We start from the raw sequence: 17,450 nt of genomic DNA on the forward strand, positions 1-17,450 counted from the left end.
CCCTAGTCCCATATTTTTCTACGGACCCTCCGGGACCGTCAAATCACGGGTCCGGGTCTGTTTACCCAAAATGTTGACCAAAGTCAACTTTAACCATTTTAAAGCCACAATTTATCAAATTTCACATGATTTAACACATAAGCTTTTTTTTTCCTGGCTATGCGCCCGTACTGCGCATGCAAATTGAGACAACTAAAGGTAAGGTTTTCAAGGCATCGGAAGCACGAAAAAAGGGAGAAAACCGGTGATGACCCCTTTAGGTCGTCACATTCTCCACCTCTAAAACAATCGTTCATCCTCAAACGAACGTAAGAAGGAAGTACCTGAGTCGGGGAAAAGGTGAGGATAACGGTCCCGCATATCGGACTAGGACTCGCAGGTCGATGCCTCGGGAGGCTGACCTCTCCACTAAACACGAACCGAAGGAAAACTCTTTGACCTCAACTGGCGAACCTGCCGGTCTAGAATAGCTATCGACTCCTCCTCATAAGATAAGTCCTTGTCCAACTGGACGGTGCTGAAATCTAACATGTGGGATGGATCGCCGTGATATCTCCGAAGCATGGACACATGAAATACTAGATGTACAGCTGATAAGCTCGGCGGCAATGCAAGTCTATAAGCCACCTCTCCCACTCGATCAAGAATCTCAAATCGATCGATTAACCTAGGGCTAAGCTTGCCCTTATTCCCAAATCTCATCACGCCCTTCATAGGTGACACTCGGAGCAATACCCGCTCACCAACCATGAAAGCCACATCTCGAACCTTTCGATCTGCATAGCTCTTTTTCCTGGACTGAGTTGTACGAAATGTATCCTGAATGATCCTGACCTTGTCCAAAGCCTCCTGGACCAAATCTGTACCCAACAACCGAGCCTCTCCCGGCTCAAACCATCCAACCGGAGATTGACATCGCCTACCATACAAAGCCTCATAAGGAGCCATCTGGATACTCGAATGGTAGCTGTTGTTGTAGGCAAACTCTACTAAAGGCAAGATTGATCCCACGAACCTCCAAAGTGAATGACACAAGCTTGGAGCATATCCTCCAATATCTGAATAGTCCACTCGGACTGCCTGTCCGTCTGAGGATGAAATGTTTTGCTCAACTCAACCTGGGTGCCTAACTCTCACTGGACTACTTTCCAGAAACACGAGGTAAACTGCGTACCTCGGTCCGAGATGATACATACCGGCACACCATGAAGGCGAACAATCTCCCAGATATAGATCTCAGCTAACCTCTCGGATGAATAGGAGACTGCCACAGTAATGAAATGCGCTGACTTGGTCAGCCTATCAACAATGACCCAAACTACGTCGAACTTCCTCCGAGTCTGCGGGAGCCCAACAACGAAGTCCATAGTGATTCGCTCCCACTTCCACTCGGGAAGCTCAATCCTCTAAAATAAACCACCAGGCCTTTGATACTCATACTTAACTTGCCGACAATTCAAACACCGAGCCACATACGCAACTATATCCTTTTTCATTCTACGCCACCAATAATGCTGTCGCAAGTCCTGATACATATTCGCGACGCCCGGCTGAATTAGAATACCGAGAACTATGGGCCTCTGCTAAGATCAACTCTCGAATCCCATCAACATTGGGCACACAAACTCGACCCTGCAGTATCAAAACTCTATCAGCATCTAAGGTAACCTGCTTGGCACCTCCACGCTGTACCGTGTCTCTAAGGACACACAAATGGGGATCATCAAACTGCCGATCACGGATACGCTCTAATAACGAAGAACGAGCGACCGTGCTAGCTAATACTCTACTAGGCTTAGAAATATCCAACCTCACCAACTAATTGGCCAAGCTTGAACGTCCAAAGCAAGCGGCCTCTCACCGACCGGAATATAAGCAAGACTGCCCATACTGGCTGACTTCCTACTCAGGCATCGGCCACCATGTTGGCCTTTCCCGGGTGATATAGGATGGTGATGTCATAATCTTTCAACAGTTCCAACCACCTCCTCTGCCTCAAATTCAACTCCTTTTGTTTGAACAAATACTGAAGACTCTTGTGATCCTTGAACACCTCACACGCCACGCCGTATAGATAGTGCCTCCAAATCTTCAATGCGTGAACAATGGCTGCCAACTCCAAATCATGCACTGGATAGGTCTTCTCATGAACCTTCAATTGCCTCGAAGCATAGGCAATGACCTTGCCATCCTGCATCAATACCGCACCAAGTCCAATATGAGATGCATTAAAATAGACTGTATAAGGCCCTTAACCTGTGGGCAAAACCAATACCGGTGTCGTAGTCAGAGCTGTCTTGAGCTTCTGAAAGCTCGCCTCACACTCGTCCGACCATCTGAACTGGGCTCCCTTCTGGGTCAACATGGTCATCGGGGTTGCAATAGATGAGAACCCCTCCACAAACCGACGATAGTAACCTACTAACCCCAAGAAACTCTGAATCTCTGTGGCTGATGCTGGTCTAGGCCAGTTCTTGACTGCCTCAATCTTCTTTGGATCAACCTGAATACCCTCTGCTGATACAACATGACCTAGAAATCCAACTGAGCTCAACCAGAACTCGCACTTAGAGAACTTAGCATATAATTGACTATCCCTCAAGGTTTGAAGAACCACTCTAAGATGCTGCTCGTGCTCCTCCCGGCTGCGGGAATATATCAAAATATCATCAATGAAGACTATCACAAACGAGTCCAAATAAGGCCTGAATACTCGGTTCATCAAATCCATAAAGGCTACTTGGTCATTTTCAAAGATTGACTTGAGATCTGGCTACCATCAGTTGAGGATTACGGCATACGATGTCCCTAAGACAGCATTCCGCACTCAGCACGAGCATTATGAGTTCTTGGTGCATATCTATCTTGTAATGCAGCGGTAGCATATGCCTCAGTCAACTTTGGGGCCAACCCTGCTATAAACCTATGGATCCTGTCCTGCATAGTAGCAACTATGGATGGTGCATATCTGGCTAATGAGTCAAAACAAAGAATATTCTCAAACACCCATATTGCCCTACTTGAAGGCTAGAAACTGATCGAGTCGGGACTATCGGATCTCTCGCGGTAAGTACTGGTCAAGGAAGGCATCTAAAAAATTCTCCCAAATAGCAGGAGGTGCATCATGTCCCCTAGACCTTTCCCATTCCTCCTACCAAAGGGTGGTTATAACTCAGAGTCGAAAAGTTACTAACTCAACTGCCTCTTTCTCCATCGCATGCATAACTCGAAATATCCTATGAAGCTAATCTATGAAATACTCCGGGTCCTCTCTCTGATCTATCCCCGTGAACTCTTGGGGATTCAAAGCAATAAAATCTAGGACCCTTGAACTCCCAGGTCCCTCAAAAGGTCTTGCACTAGCAGATGCCCTAGGCTGTTGCTGGTTAGCTACAAACTATGCCAACAAATTCACCACATCCTCAAGTCCTGATTTGATGGAAGTGGAGGGGGAACTGGATGTGCAGTCTCCCTAGGAATCTCCTCAGGTGGTGGAGGAGCCGGTAATCGCAGGTTAGGGGTCTCTCCTTGCGACTCTGATTGGGCCCCATCTGTAGGGGGTACCCTGCTAGTCCCCTTACCTATTGTTGTTTCTCTCCTCTGACTAGCCGTAGCCTTCATAGTTACCGTCATCTGTGCATGCAAATGTCAACACGTAAGTTTAACTCAAATTTCCCATAACTCAATGCTAAAAACGATTTAGATATGAAAGAAGGGTAACCAACTCCTAAATGCATGTAGTCCCCTATTTATATAATATGGTGCAACACACATCTATAAACAAGACCCTACTTGACACGGCTTGTAGACTGCCTAGGATAGAACTGATCTGATACAACTTTTGTCATGCCCCGAGCTTAAGGGCGAGAACGACACCTAGTGTCTCACCTATCCTTGCTTACCAATGACGACGAAAAGACTCTGAACATGTAATGTCATAAAACTGAATAAAGACTAGCACTGACTAAACGTCAATATAAAGCTGGGACGGCTAGGCTGTCATAATTACTACAACTGACAAGCAAACAAAATATACGTACAGGGCCTATGTCTCGCCCCCTTTTTCCCTCTTCACATCGTAAAATCGGGTTTATGACATTTTGGATATAGGACAACTCATTCCTTTTGGGAACTGGGTTTTGCATTTGAAGAGTCTCCACCTAATGATTTAAGGTGCATTAGGACACCTATAAGGTTCATTTCTACATTTGTTTGATAACCAAAGATATGGTAAGGGCTTGAAATTATCCCAAGGGGAAGGTGTTAGGCACCCCTCAGGATCCACTAGTGTGGTTCCCGGCCAGACGATTTTGTTAATTTTGTACAAATAGTAGATACACAAGCATAGGCTCACGTAGTAGGGGATTTGAGTTTGAACACATAAGAGTTTGAAAACAATAAAAAGGCGAATTTTGAAAAAAATAAGTTATAGTTCTACAAATACTTGAGAATATAAAAGTAAAGGAGGGGGGTCATAGTTTTATTTATAACATGGGTCACATCACTGCGATACCCGGTATGACACTCCTCAAAAGAGGGACTACACGTGGTATTAGCGCACCGGTCATCATATCCATATCTACCCTTCTCACTCCGTTATGGTATTAAAGCGCGGATTGGTCTTGGCCCCTATTGCATGCTGTTACCCGTCCCAGTTCTATCAGTCCCGGAGGAATTTAGGACTAATATTCCTAAAAGAGGGAAGGATTTTAGGTTGACTCTTGGGTTTTAAAGGTAAAAGGCTAAGGCGACATACAAAACACGTATGACTGCATATTAGGGGAAGCATATAAACAATTAATAGGTTCATATATACCTCCTAAAATAAAGCACATAAATAGCATGGCTTAAGCACATTTAGGGTCAGAATTTAAAGGTACTAAGACAAAGGGTTTTATTTGTTGAAGCAGACCAATTTATTACATAACTCAGATAAAAAGTCTGAATCAGGCCTGCCTGCAGGTTGTAGCAATTGCCAAATAAACAAAGGCGGATTCAATTTTATCATTATCACCTAGGGCTTGGCTAAGTGTGTATTGGTGATGTCCTATAAGCATGATGTCTATTACTGATTAGGAATACAGTAAAGCAGTGGTTAATTTAAATATGTGATTTGGATCCTATAGTCATGCTTTCTAAACTGTTTTAACAAAAGGAGTATATCGCTTAAACTGATTCAGAACAGTACGAGTCAAACTTATTTTTAATTAGACTAAAATTGGTTTCAGATCCTATAGACATAATCTCTATTGTTGCTGATTTTAACCCTACAGACATGGTATCTAAGTATTAAAGGCTGATTTGGTCATATAGGCATGATATCTAATTGAACATGAAATGAAGCAAGCAGGATTTACAACAAAATTCTTATATGCATGATTTCTATAAAAATACGGCTTTTAATCCTATAGACATGACATCTAATTTCAAAGCTGATTTTTAACCTTGTAGACATAATGTCTAATTTTAGATCCTATAGGCATGGTGTCTAAGTGTGGAATTAAAACATGCAGAATTTATTAAACAGATCCTATAGGCATGTTATCTAAGTGTAGAATAAAAATATGAAGAATTTATTAATCAGATCCTATAGGCATGGTATCTACCCTCCTAATAGCTAAAACATGCATAATTACCCCATCCCTTTTCACTAGCCAACCCCAATATTTGTTAAAAATCATTACATACCAAAATTGAATGAATTACACCAGAACAGCAAAATGAGAAGTTACAACCATAGAAAGCCTTATTTTGACTTCCTCTCTGAGTTATGGAATAAACCACCTCAAATGCCAACGATGTTCAAAACCTTTCTCAGACCTGAGTGTATCAAAGTTCCCTAAGGGTCTCAAGGGACCCGGGCACTGCTTACACCCAGGTTGCATAACCAGACAGAGATGAGTGCATTGTGGAACGGCCAGCCCTTATGTGTCCAAGTTCAGAGGGAGCTCAAGGGTCCCAAGGCAAGGCTCACACAAGAGGGGCAGAACCTAGGTTCTAATAATATAGTGGAAGTGCAGAATACAGAGATTTATTTAATACTATGTTGAAAATAGTAAGTGGTAAGGGTGATTTGAAAACATTAGTAGTAAAACTTAAACTACACAGATCAGTAGTTACACAAAGGGGTCAGGGCTTTTGGGATTACATTGCATGAAGCATATGACCCTAGAGAGGGTCAGGTTTGGACATGCATAGCAATAGATGATGCTGGCATGCCCACAAACCAACCAGAGAACACAAACACAAAGAGGGGATGTGGGGTTTGGGGATTCATACACATAGGAGAGCATTAATTTAAAAGGGAAAGGGAACATATTTCAACATGCTAGTAATGTAACTTGATTTCAGAAACATAAGCAGAAGTAGACAAACATGAGAGAAGTTGGAACAATTATAGAAACATGAGAGAGCACACCCTTGTTGGTCTGGCCCTGGAAGAACCAACCTCGGTAGAGGTATAATCACTCGGAGGAACCACCGCCCCGGAACCAATGACTTCGAGAATAGTAGGCTCGGGCAGTGTTCTCTCTTTGAAAAGATGGCCTCGATTAGCCCCACTAAAAGCTCCATCGCACTACGAGTGTAAGTCCCTTTTACGACCATCGTCCCTTGGCTCGGAAGCCGATGACTCCTCCCCCTCTCCAGAGGAACACAGCCTCGCCCCAAAGGACTGCCTGATACCTGCAACGACAAAGCCAGTACAAAAGAAAGGGGAAAATGTCATCTCAAATATACGAAGACCAAGGTAAAAGCAGCGTACACGCATACCTTGATATTTATCTTCCCACCTGCCACGGGACATAGCTCGCCACCTACGCTCGTCGCAAGTCGAATGGATCGCCAACCTCCGAACCCTGCCGGGCAGATCAGGAACTTTGCCCGTCGTCCATAAAGTTGCTACAGAAAAGGAGGAAACATAATTACTCAACTGGTTTTCGCTATAAGCAAAGCTAAGAAAGTACGAGACACTCTACTCACACGTATAATTCCATCCCTTGGGAAATGTCATGAGCTCCACAGGGATAATGTCAATCGTCCGAACTCGGACGAATCAACTGACCCACTATTGATACTCATCTTCCTCATCATCAACAACAAAGGGCATGGACGAGCGGCACCGCAAGGTTAGTAGGCCCCGACGATGAAAGGGCTGGTACAGCCTGACAAGCTGGCTAAGCATTAATTCAAGCACGGCCTTCTCCGCAAAGAATATCATCATCAGCAGTATTTGCCAAAACGACGGAAGTATCTACGCCAAAGTAACCCGATACTTCAGGCAGAAATGAAGTATGACCCTATCAAGTTGGGTTAGTGCAAAAGTGTATAAGTATACGTTCAGGAATCCATCAACGGAATCCGTAATACTCTCATCCAAGGAAATCGCATGCAACGCTACCCCCTCGCTCCATCCACGGTATCTCCTCACCATCTCCAGATGTTCCTCTCTTATCAAAGACATAGTCTTTAGAGTAAACTCCCGCAGATCCTAAGCGTTGGGAGTGGAACTCTCCCCTCCCTGCCGGGACGACCCTAAAGTAGCTGCCATGGCTATGGTAGAATTGGTAGACTGAAGTAGGGGACTACACCAACAATTTTATGCTTAAGATAATGAAGGACCCGATGCCAAAGCGGAAGGATAACTACCTAAAATAATGGGATCTTCCAAAGAAGCATGAGCTACCTAACATATATGTGGGAAACAACAACGACTCGCTTATCCAGGGTAAGCCCCGGGAGCGCAACGGCCTCGGTACAAATATTGGGGTGGTAACCGACCCCCAAGACCTCTATCAACAAAAAGCTAGGCTTCGAGCAGCCTATTGCATCATCTCTAGTTCTGAGGTGGTGCCCGACCTTGAGGACCTCCACCAAAAAGAAGTCAAGCTTCAGAAAGCCTTCAGTGCCATCATAGAGCTCGGGGCAGTACCCGATCTCGTGGATTTCTTTCTGAAAAGAAAAATTAGCACTTCAAGCTCTGCCCACGAGGGCTCGACCGCAGAAAATTGCATAAGTACGAATAGCCCCTTCCTTAGAAGCCGGCCTACAACACCTTAAAAGGTTATATGCGCCAAGCTCAAAGTAAAAACTCCGAGCACCAGAAGTCGACTTTAGCTTCGGTGCTCTATCTCCATGAGGCTCAATGGCCCCAATGATCCCGGTTTATCGGACCACTTCGGGCTTGATTTCGGGAATAATGATGAGCTCGAAAAGGAGCCATTTCTATCGACCAAAGCCCGGAAAAATATAGGCAACCCCTTAGTGGAAATCTATCCACTACGCTTTAAAAGGCTATCTATATTGAGTTCAAAGTAAACCCTCAAGTACTCAAAGCTGACCTTCACTCAGGATATCGCTCTCAAAAATTTCAAACTCAGCATACTATCTTTGTGCAACTCGAAGGATCCGATGTCCCGAATCCATCAGACCAATTCAGGCTTCATCCAAGGTACGACAATGGGATCGAAAAAGATCCATGCCAATCGGCAGAAGATCGGAAAGAATGCTCGCATCTGAGTTAGATATTAGCGGTTAACGATAAAGGAAAACATTGAAAAGCCTCGGAGCGCACAAGAACATACAATAATAGGGAAAGTATCAAAAATATGAATCAAGGAAGTATCTCTATATTCATGAATATTCATGTACAACGGCCCTCGAAGGGCCCTCTCATATGATTACAAAAGCTTACAGAGGATCTCTACACAAAAACGGAGAAGCAGAAGGATGTACATGTGATGAAAACCCAAGAACCCAGTCCATCCTCGAAGGTCCATCTCTGGTATGAGCATCCTTGAGCGTCGCCTCCTCCAGCTCACATCCTCGAAGGCAATTCCTTCGGCCACCATCTCATCTAGGTTCCCAGCTCAATCCCGCAGAAGGGCCTCACCGAGGGAAAAGATGAGGAAAATGAGGGGATGCAGAGGAGTCAGATAAAAGAGACATAACTTGCAGAAGCCAAAGGTTGAAGATTTGGTGGGCCCCAGCCTCAACGACCGGGGGTGCCACTTTATCCATTAGGAAAAAAAACTCGAGTGATGAAGTGCCACACCAGGCCTGGTTAGGAGAGTGAGTGGCGGTGCGTAGTCTGAATGACTGTCTACAAAAGGGGAAAATCAATTCCCCGTCTATCCTCATATCGGGCCAATGGGGACAGGGGTGGAAGACGCAATAACAACCGCAACACCAACGGAATAGAACAGTCAAGCTCCAGCAAAGGGCCACAACATAGCCTATAGAAACAATGCCAAACGACCTTCAGGCCGTAGACTCTAAACATGGTGATCAATAATAGAGGAAGATGATAAGGAGAAGTGGGCGAATGAGTAGATGAAGGTACTTGGATAAAGAAAAACAACACCAGAGTACCCCCATTTATAAGGGGCAACGATGCGGTCATCGAGGCTTTGGAAGACTGACCGGCGGACGTAATTACTGCATTCTTGAAGAACCAAACCAACAACGGTACTTTCACCTTGGTGAACGGGAATCGACAGTGCATTGAATGATGTCAAATACACAAATCCATGGGACATCCCGGTTGTCAACAAAACTCGCGCCACAAGTTGCATCATTGATATGACGTCACCGTGAGAAGCTCGTGGAATCAGGTGTCAGAATCATTTCCCATCGCTTTGTTCTAGGAATCGCGGAGACTATCTGTATACGGCAAAATTAGAGGGCTTAATTTCTTTCTATCAAAGCCACTTTGGAAGAATATCTCGAGACCCCGAGGATGTGGAGTTGCGACCGAGTCCCCTCCCTCGGGGCTCGTCGATGCCTGACTCAAAGAAGATGAAGATCGAGGCTGGAAAAAAAGGGGAATTCCTAAGGCACGTAGCTAAGTCTGACAGAGCCAACCTACCTAGAGCCTATGTCGAGGCGTCACATCTAGTCGTCCCATCTCCATGCTTTTACAATTAATATATGTTGTACTATAACCAGATTCCCCTCCTATATAGAGGAAATTTACACCACTTTGTAAGTGGCGGCTGTTGCTCCAACTATTCTAAACAAGATCAATAATATCTCTCTCTCTCTCTCTTTCTTCTCTCTAAATTACTCGCTCGAGGCCACTCTTAGCGTTTATCTCTTTCATACTTGCTCTTCATTTATTGCTTGGTATTGGCCTTAAAGATCCTTCTTTAATTATATTCTAACTGTTATCCCTCTCTTGGTTACCCCTGATAGCTCGAGCTCCAGCTGGATATCGACCCCGAGGACCCTCATCGACCATTCTAAAGCCCGGGCGGGAAGCCCCTCGGTTTGATTACTGCCTCGTTTTAGCTCGTATGTCATCGTTAATCTTCACATTCTTAGCATCAACTGCTCTAACATATATCATAAAAATAGATCACGTATTTTTAGAATCCCATTTACAAATTTAATTGTTGTTACCATTTTCATGGTAAACATCATGCATCCTTTATCCTTCGTGACACTTATTTATTGTTTGTTATTTAGTAGCGTAAATACATTAATGTCAATATGATCTCTCCCCTGATTCTACATCAATTAACTGAAGACAAAATTTTAACGTACGAAAAATGCGAGATGTAACACATTTAGAGTGAGAGAAAGAATTCTATAGGAAGAAAATGATCCTCACTAAGTCATCCTTGCCCAAATCCTTGAAGATTATCAAGTAAAGTTGCTAAGCCTCCATCCTAAGGGGTAAGAACTTGTACCCTAACCTTTGATTTCAAAATTCATACTAGAATAAGTAATTAACACGTGGGTTCATGGGTATAAAGATGGATTTTCTTGCATGCATGTGTGATAAAAGGATATGGGGAGACTATGAGCTAACAAAGAAACAAATGGGGTGTAGGATGATAGAATCTCTCAACAAAAAGGTCCTAAAATCATAATGCACACTTAGTGCTTGATAATGTGCTCAAATAAGCTAGAATATTGATTATCTCTCTAATTTTTGGTTCAACTTGTATTTCTCATAAAATAGATCGATGTTGCTAAGAGTTCCGAAATTATTACAAGAATTTAAGGAAAGCTCTATTGAGGTATGTATGGCTAAAACCCCCTCTTCTTAGAAATTGAGCTGCCATGTTGTCCATGCAAATGTTGTATGTCCGAAATTTGATTGATGTAGTACTTGTTATTCCAAATGAATTGGTGTTGCAGGAATATATGCGAAAGGTGTGTCTCAATGTGTTCAATATGCTATACTTGGTAAATTGAGTATGTGTGAAGAATGTGAACTATGTGCTGAAATGCCAAAATTTAAAGTCAAGTTTAAATTGTTGTTATAATGCCAAACTATGTGAAATCCTCTCTATGCTTACAACCTGAATTGCTCTTGTATGTGCCCATTGTCATAAATTGCAAGGTTAATGTTGAAAGTTTAAATGATGTAAAATGTGAGTTATGAAATGTGGCATAGTTCCAAGTATTATGTGATAATTGCGGCCCTAAGTGCTGATGAACGGATATATCTGAAACAAAAATTGAAGTGAGATGATTGATGGAAAAAGGAAATGTCTAGGTAAGACGGCTTAACCGATCGGGCCGTGATTGGACGCCATGCTACACACATGATGGTATTGTGTAGATATTGAAACCAAAAAGTGAGAATGAAATTGTGATTTAGGTCTATGTCTCAAATGAGGCAGCTTAGCTGATCGGGCCGTGATCGGACCCTGCGCAAGAAAGCGGTGGTATTGTGAATGATGATGCAACAGTATGAAATGTCCCAACCTAAGGTTGTGGAAATTATGTGAAAGCTGTGTGATCCCTTTTATTTGATGATGTGGTGATGGTGTCTAGTTATACATACTAGTACTATTCCATGGTACTAACGTCCCTTTTGTCGGGGACGCTAGATCTTTGAATGGATGTAGGTGGTTCTATAGCAGACAGTGCTGATCGCAGGTAGCAGAGCATCCTCCTCTCGAAAATCTTGGTGAGCCCCTTCTTCTTCCAAGGGTTATGCAATATATCTTTTGTTATAAATTACCACTTTTCGAGGTATAGCTGGGGCCTTGTTACCGGCATTATCATTATTGTCTTTTGTATCTTAGAGGCTCCGTAGACATTTGTGCGTGTTATGTACGGGCATTGGATGGGTCTCTAGACTATGTTGTAATTCTAAACTCTTGTTCCTCTAAACTGTAACTGTATGAAATTTTTGGAAACTTAACTATGGTTTAAGGGCTATAATATAAAATGAACTATCAATATTATATGTACGATCTTTCCTACTGTCTAATTAAATGAAAGCATGGTTTCTTGATCATAGGGAGATAGATAGAAAGTTTGCAAATAGTCTTGCTTAGTTGGGTTCACTCGATGGAGCGCCGGTCAAATGTTGCTTAGTTGCTTAGTTCGCTAGTGGCCTCTCAGGCCCAGAGGTCAAATGTTACACCCAGTTCTTCTAGCCAGAAAGGGGATTCCACCAGTTCCAGGGTGAACAGATTTCTTCAGCTAGACCCTCCAGCATTTGCTAGTGAGAATCCAGAAGAGGAACCCCAGTATTTTATTGATGAGATGCACAAGAACCTTAGGGTTGTGCGTGAAATTGAGACAGAGGGAGTAGAATTGGCTACCTACCGTCTGGAAGGGGTGGCCTATTCATGGTTTGAGTTGTAGGACGATTCTCATGAGGAGGGGAGCCCTCCGGCGAGGTGGAGCAAGTTTGCCAATGCCTTTGTAGATCATTTCCTGCATGTTGAGACAAGGGTAGCCCATGCAACAGAATTTGAGAATCTAAAGCAAGGTAGCAGGAGTGTATGGGAGTACCATATAGAGTTTGCCTGTCTGTCCAAGTATTCTATTCACATGTTGCCCACAATGGAGGCCAGGGAACACTAGTTTGTTTAGGTCCTTAATCCTTTGACTATTAATGAGGCTTCTATAGCTTCCTTGAATTCTGACATGAATTACAGGAAGATTGTGGCATTTGCTCAGGCCATAAAGATTTGTAAACTGAAGAACAAGATGGAAAGAGAGGGTAACAGCAAGGCCCGGTCTACAGGCAACTTGGGAGAGTCACTAGGTGGGGGAAGATCAGCTTTTAGGGGAGGATCATCAGGGCTGACCGTCTGTTGCACAGTCTTAAACCAGTGCACCACTATTAGGGCCCAGCCAAATGCAACAATGGAGTCTTTTCAGGCTCAGTCTTTCATGCCCCAACCTCGAGAGGTGCGACCGACGCTCAATCAAGCAGCCCCCAACTAAGCAAGCCTTATCAAATACTTCCTACCCAACTCGATACGAATAAGGAAACCATGGTTTCATTCATTTAATTAGACTTGAAAAGAGGGTGCATTATACAATGTTACCTCATTTTAAATCACAACATTAAACCGTCGATAAGTTCCAAGATTCCATGCAAATACACTTTAGAAAAAGCGAGAATTTGAATTACATCATAGTTCGCAGACCCATCCAACACCCGTACATAACCCACATATATGTCTATGGAGACTCTAAAAATGAAAAGACAAGTTATGACAATGCCGGCAATAAGGCCCCGGCTATAGCTCAAAAGTAGAAGTCTAGAACAAAAGATGTGCAATATAACCCCTTGAAGGAAAAAGGGGCTCACCAAGACTTCAAGAAGAAGGTACTCTGCTATGCCCAATCCGCACTATCTACAATGGAGACACCTACATTTATTTAAAAATGTAGCGCCCCCATCAAAAGGAACGTTGGTACCATGGAATAGTACTAGTATGTATAACTAAACACCATCTAGTTAGAAAGAACTTTCATACAAGAGTATGAAATCACAAGTACAACTCAAGCTTTAAACGATTACCACCTTATCAAATAAAAGAATCATATAAATTCCACATCATTTTTACGTAGCTTTTAGTATGGGCCATTTCACACTATTCATCATTGTTCACAATACCATCGCTATCTTGAGCGGAGTACGATCTCGACCCGATCGGCTATGTCGCCTCATTTGAGGCATATATTTCAATCACAATCTCATTTTCCTTTCCGGAATTCATTCACAATACCACCGCTATCTTGAGCGGAGTCTGATCTTAACCCGATCGGCTAGGCCGCATATTTACATTATTCCCACATTCAATCTTAGTTTTGTAATTTAGGATAATAAGCGCACACAAGAGTAATTAAAATTTTAGGCATAGAGGAGACTTCACATGGATGACGCAACATACGCAGCTTCAATTTAAATTTAAAGTCCAAGCAATTCGATACATAATTCATATCCTTGCCCTCTTCAAGTTATCAAGACTGCACGTTGATCATGTTGAGACACAGTTTTCACGCATATACGGTTACAACATCAATTCATGCATAATGACAAGCAATGCAACAATTCAGCTTTAATCTTACCATATTCACACAAACGTCGATGAAGCTCAATCTCTAAAAGACGGGGTTTTAGCCATACATACCTCAACCGAGCTTTCCTTAATCCTATAACGTTCCGGAATGTTCGTACTTCAATCTATTTAAGCAATATAGCACAATTTAAGTCATAATCAAGAAAAGATCATAATCTAAGCTCTCTTGAGCATTTTACCGAGCATTTAGTGTTCATTAAGGCCTTATGGTTCTTTTATGCAAGATTACACTAGCCCATTACCCATGCCTCCTCTTTTATAATTCCTCATACTCTTCAAGAACACATGCATGAAATGAAAACCCCCTTATCCCCATGAATTACCTCACCAATGACCCTTTGTAGCTATGTGTAAAAATGAGAGCTGAGGTGATGAAGCCTTACCTCTTGGGATGAGGGTTTAGGTCCCTCACTTAATTATCTTCAATGATTTACCAAGGATTCATGGAGTAATTTTGATGGGAATCACTTTCCCTCTCTTATACCTCTCTCTGTCTCTAAAAGTGTCAGGAAATGGGCTCCAAATGAGCTATTGCACAGGATATAATGACAGAGGGTCGGGTATAAAATTTAGAAAACTGGAGCCCCGACTCGGATCTGCGATTGCATTTCGATCACAAAGTGGACATGTAGCCTGCATAATGGATCGCAAAAATACTCCCCAAGACCTGAATACACTGCCTGGGTATGCGGCAGAAATGTGGTCCGCATACCCGTTCTGCGGTCGCATAATGCACCGCAAAACTACCCCTACAAAATCTCAAGGGAATTATGCGAGAACTTTGCAGCCCGCATATTGATTATGCGATCGCATAAGGCCTCATAGTTGACATCAATTTTGCCAACACACTGCTTCACTCTGCAGTGACTATGCGGTTTGCATTCCTATTATGCGACCGCATAGTGGACCGTAAAAAGGGCACTTTTCTGGAAAACATTATTCTTTGACTTTTAATGCATAGACCAGTTCTAAAGGGTCCGAACCGCGGCGAGCTAAGACTTTTACACATCTATAACACATAATCCTAATTGCCACTACGAGCTTTCGGGTTTAGAGTGGAAATTTTCACAGGGCCTCACATCATCCTCCACTTAAGATCATTCGTCCTCGAATGAGGATCAAGGTTCGCTTATTAGCAATCTCTTATGCAACCTTCTGATTTTTTTCTTAACCTAAACATACTATTAATCTCAAAATTCGGCTAACTCCCTGAATTGCCAAAAATGTCGCCAGAGTTTCCTTTGTATTTGGGCCTTATCCACCTGTCAGAGAGCCCTAAAAACACATCCTAACAGCAAGTACACATTTCATAGGCATAACATAACTCATACAATACTAACCATGGCCGCAAAGCAACATATATATATATATATATATATATATATATATATATATATATATATATATATATATATATATATATAACCAAAACAGGACAGTTTTACATAGATTAATTCAAAAGATAATAGTTCATAGGAGCTAAGTGCATAAAAGCTATTTCATAACTATTCAAACAAATGTGGGTACTTCTTTTTCATTTCATCCTCGGTTTCCCAAGTGGCTTCCTCAACTTGCTGGTTCCGCCATAACACTTTCACGGATGCAATTATCTTATTTCTCAATTTTCGAACATGCCTATCAAGAACGACAGTTGGAACTTTTTCATACGACAGCTCTTCATTAACCTCTATAGTTTCAATCGGCACAATAGTGGACGGATCACCTACTACCTTTCTCAACATAGACACATGGAAGACCGAATGTACCAGTGACAACTCGGGTGGTAGCTCGAGCATGTATGCCACCTGACCAATCCTCTAAATGATTTTGTATGGTCCGACATACCTCGGACTCAATTTTCCCTTCTTCCCAAACTGCATGATGCCCTTCATAGGGAAAACCTTCAAAAATATCAAATCATCTTCCTTGAAGTCTAAATCTCTACGACGAACATCCGAGTAAGACTTTTGGTGACTCTGAGCAGTTTTCAACTTCTCCTTAATAATATTGACTTTCTCTATGGCTTGATGCACGAGGTCCGGCCCTATCAATTCCGCTTCTCCAACCTTGAACCACCCAATGGGAGACCTACATCTCCTACGATACAATGCCTCAAATGGTGCCATCTGGATACTAGCATGGAAGCTATTGTTGTCAACAAATTCTATGAGAGGAAAATGGCCATCTCCACTACCCTTGAAATCAAGAGTACAAGCACGCAACATGTCCTCAAGCGTCTGAATGGTTTGCTCTGCTTGCCCGTTGGCTTGAGGGTTAAAAGTTGTGCTAAGATTTATCTGCTTGCCCAAACATTGCTAAAATTTCTTCCAAAAGTTGGCGGTGACTAAGCCCCTCGATCGGAAATGATTGAGTCTGGAGTACCATGCAACCTGACTATTTCCTTGATATACAACTAGGCATATTGTTCCGCTGTGTCGGTAGCTTTAACTAGCAATAAGTGCACTGATTTTGTGAGTCGATCCACAATTACCCAAATTGTTCGAACTTGCGCGGAGTGTGCAACAACCCTATCAATAAATCCATGTTAATCATCTCCCACTTCCATATTGGAATTTTTATGCTTTTAGCCAATCCACCGGACTTTGATGTTCTGCCTTCACTTGTTGACAATTCGGATATTTTGCCACAAAGTTCGCCACATCCTTCTTCATGTTGTTCCACCAATAAATTTCCTTGAGATCATGGTACATTTTCATAGAACCTGGGTGCACAGAATACCTCGAAGTGTGAGCTTCAGCCATGATCCTTCCTCGAAGATTGTCAATATTAGGAACACATAGGCGGTCTTGGTATCGTAAGGTACCATCATCAATGCCAAGGGAAAAAACTGTGGTCTTGTGTTTGTGAATCCCCACTTTCAGTTGTTCTAATAATGGATCATTGAATTGCTTATCTTTCACCTCCGTCACAAGCGATGATTCAGCCCTATTCTGCATAATTATCCCTCCTTCATTAGAGTCCGCAAGGCGAACTCCCAATCTAGCTAACCATTAAACCTCCCTGGCTAACGACCTCTGATATGCCTCCAAATGAGCCAAACTTCCCATAGATTTTCGACTAAGAGCGTCTGCCACAACATTAGCCCTTCCC

This window comes from Nicotiana tabacum, chromosome 1 (genome assembly GCF_000715075.1).
Source record: "Nicotiana tabacum cultivar K326 chromosome 1, ASM71507v2, whole genome shotgun sequence".
NCBI classification, from domain to species: domain Eukaryota; kingdom Viridiplantae; phylum Streptophyta; class Magnoliopsida; order Solanales; family Solanaceae; genus Nicotiana; species Nicotiana tabacum.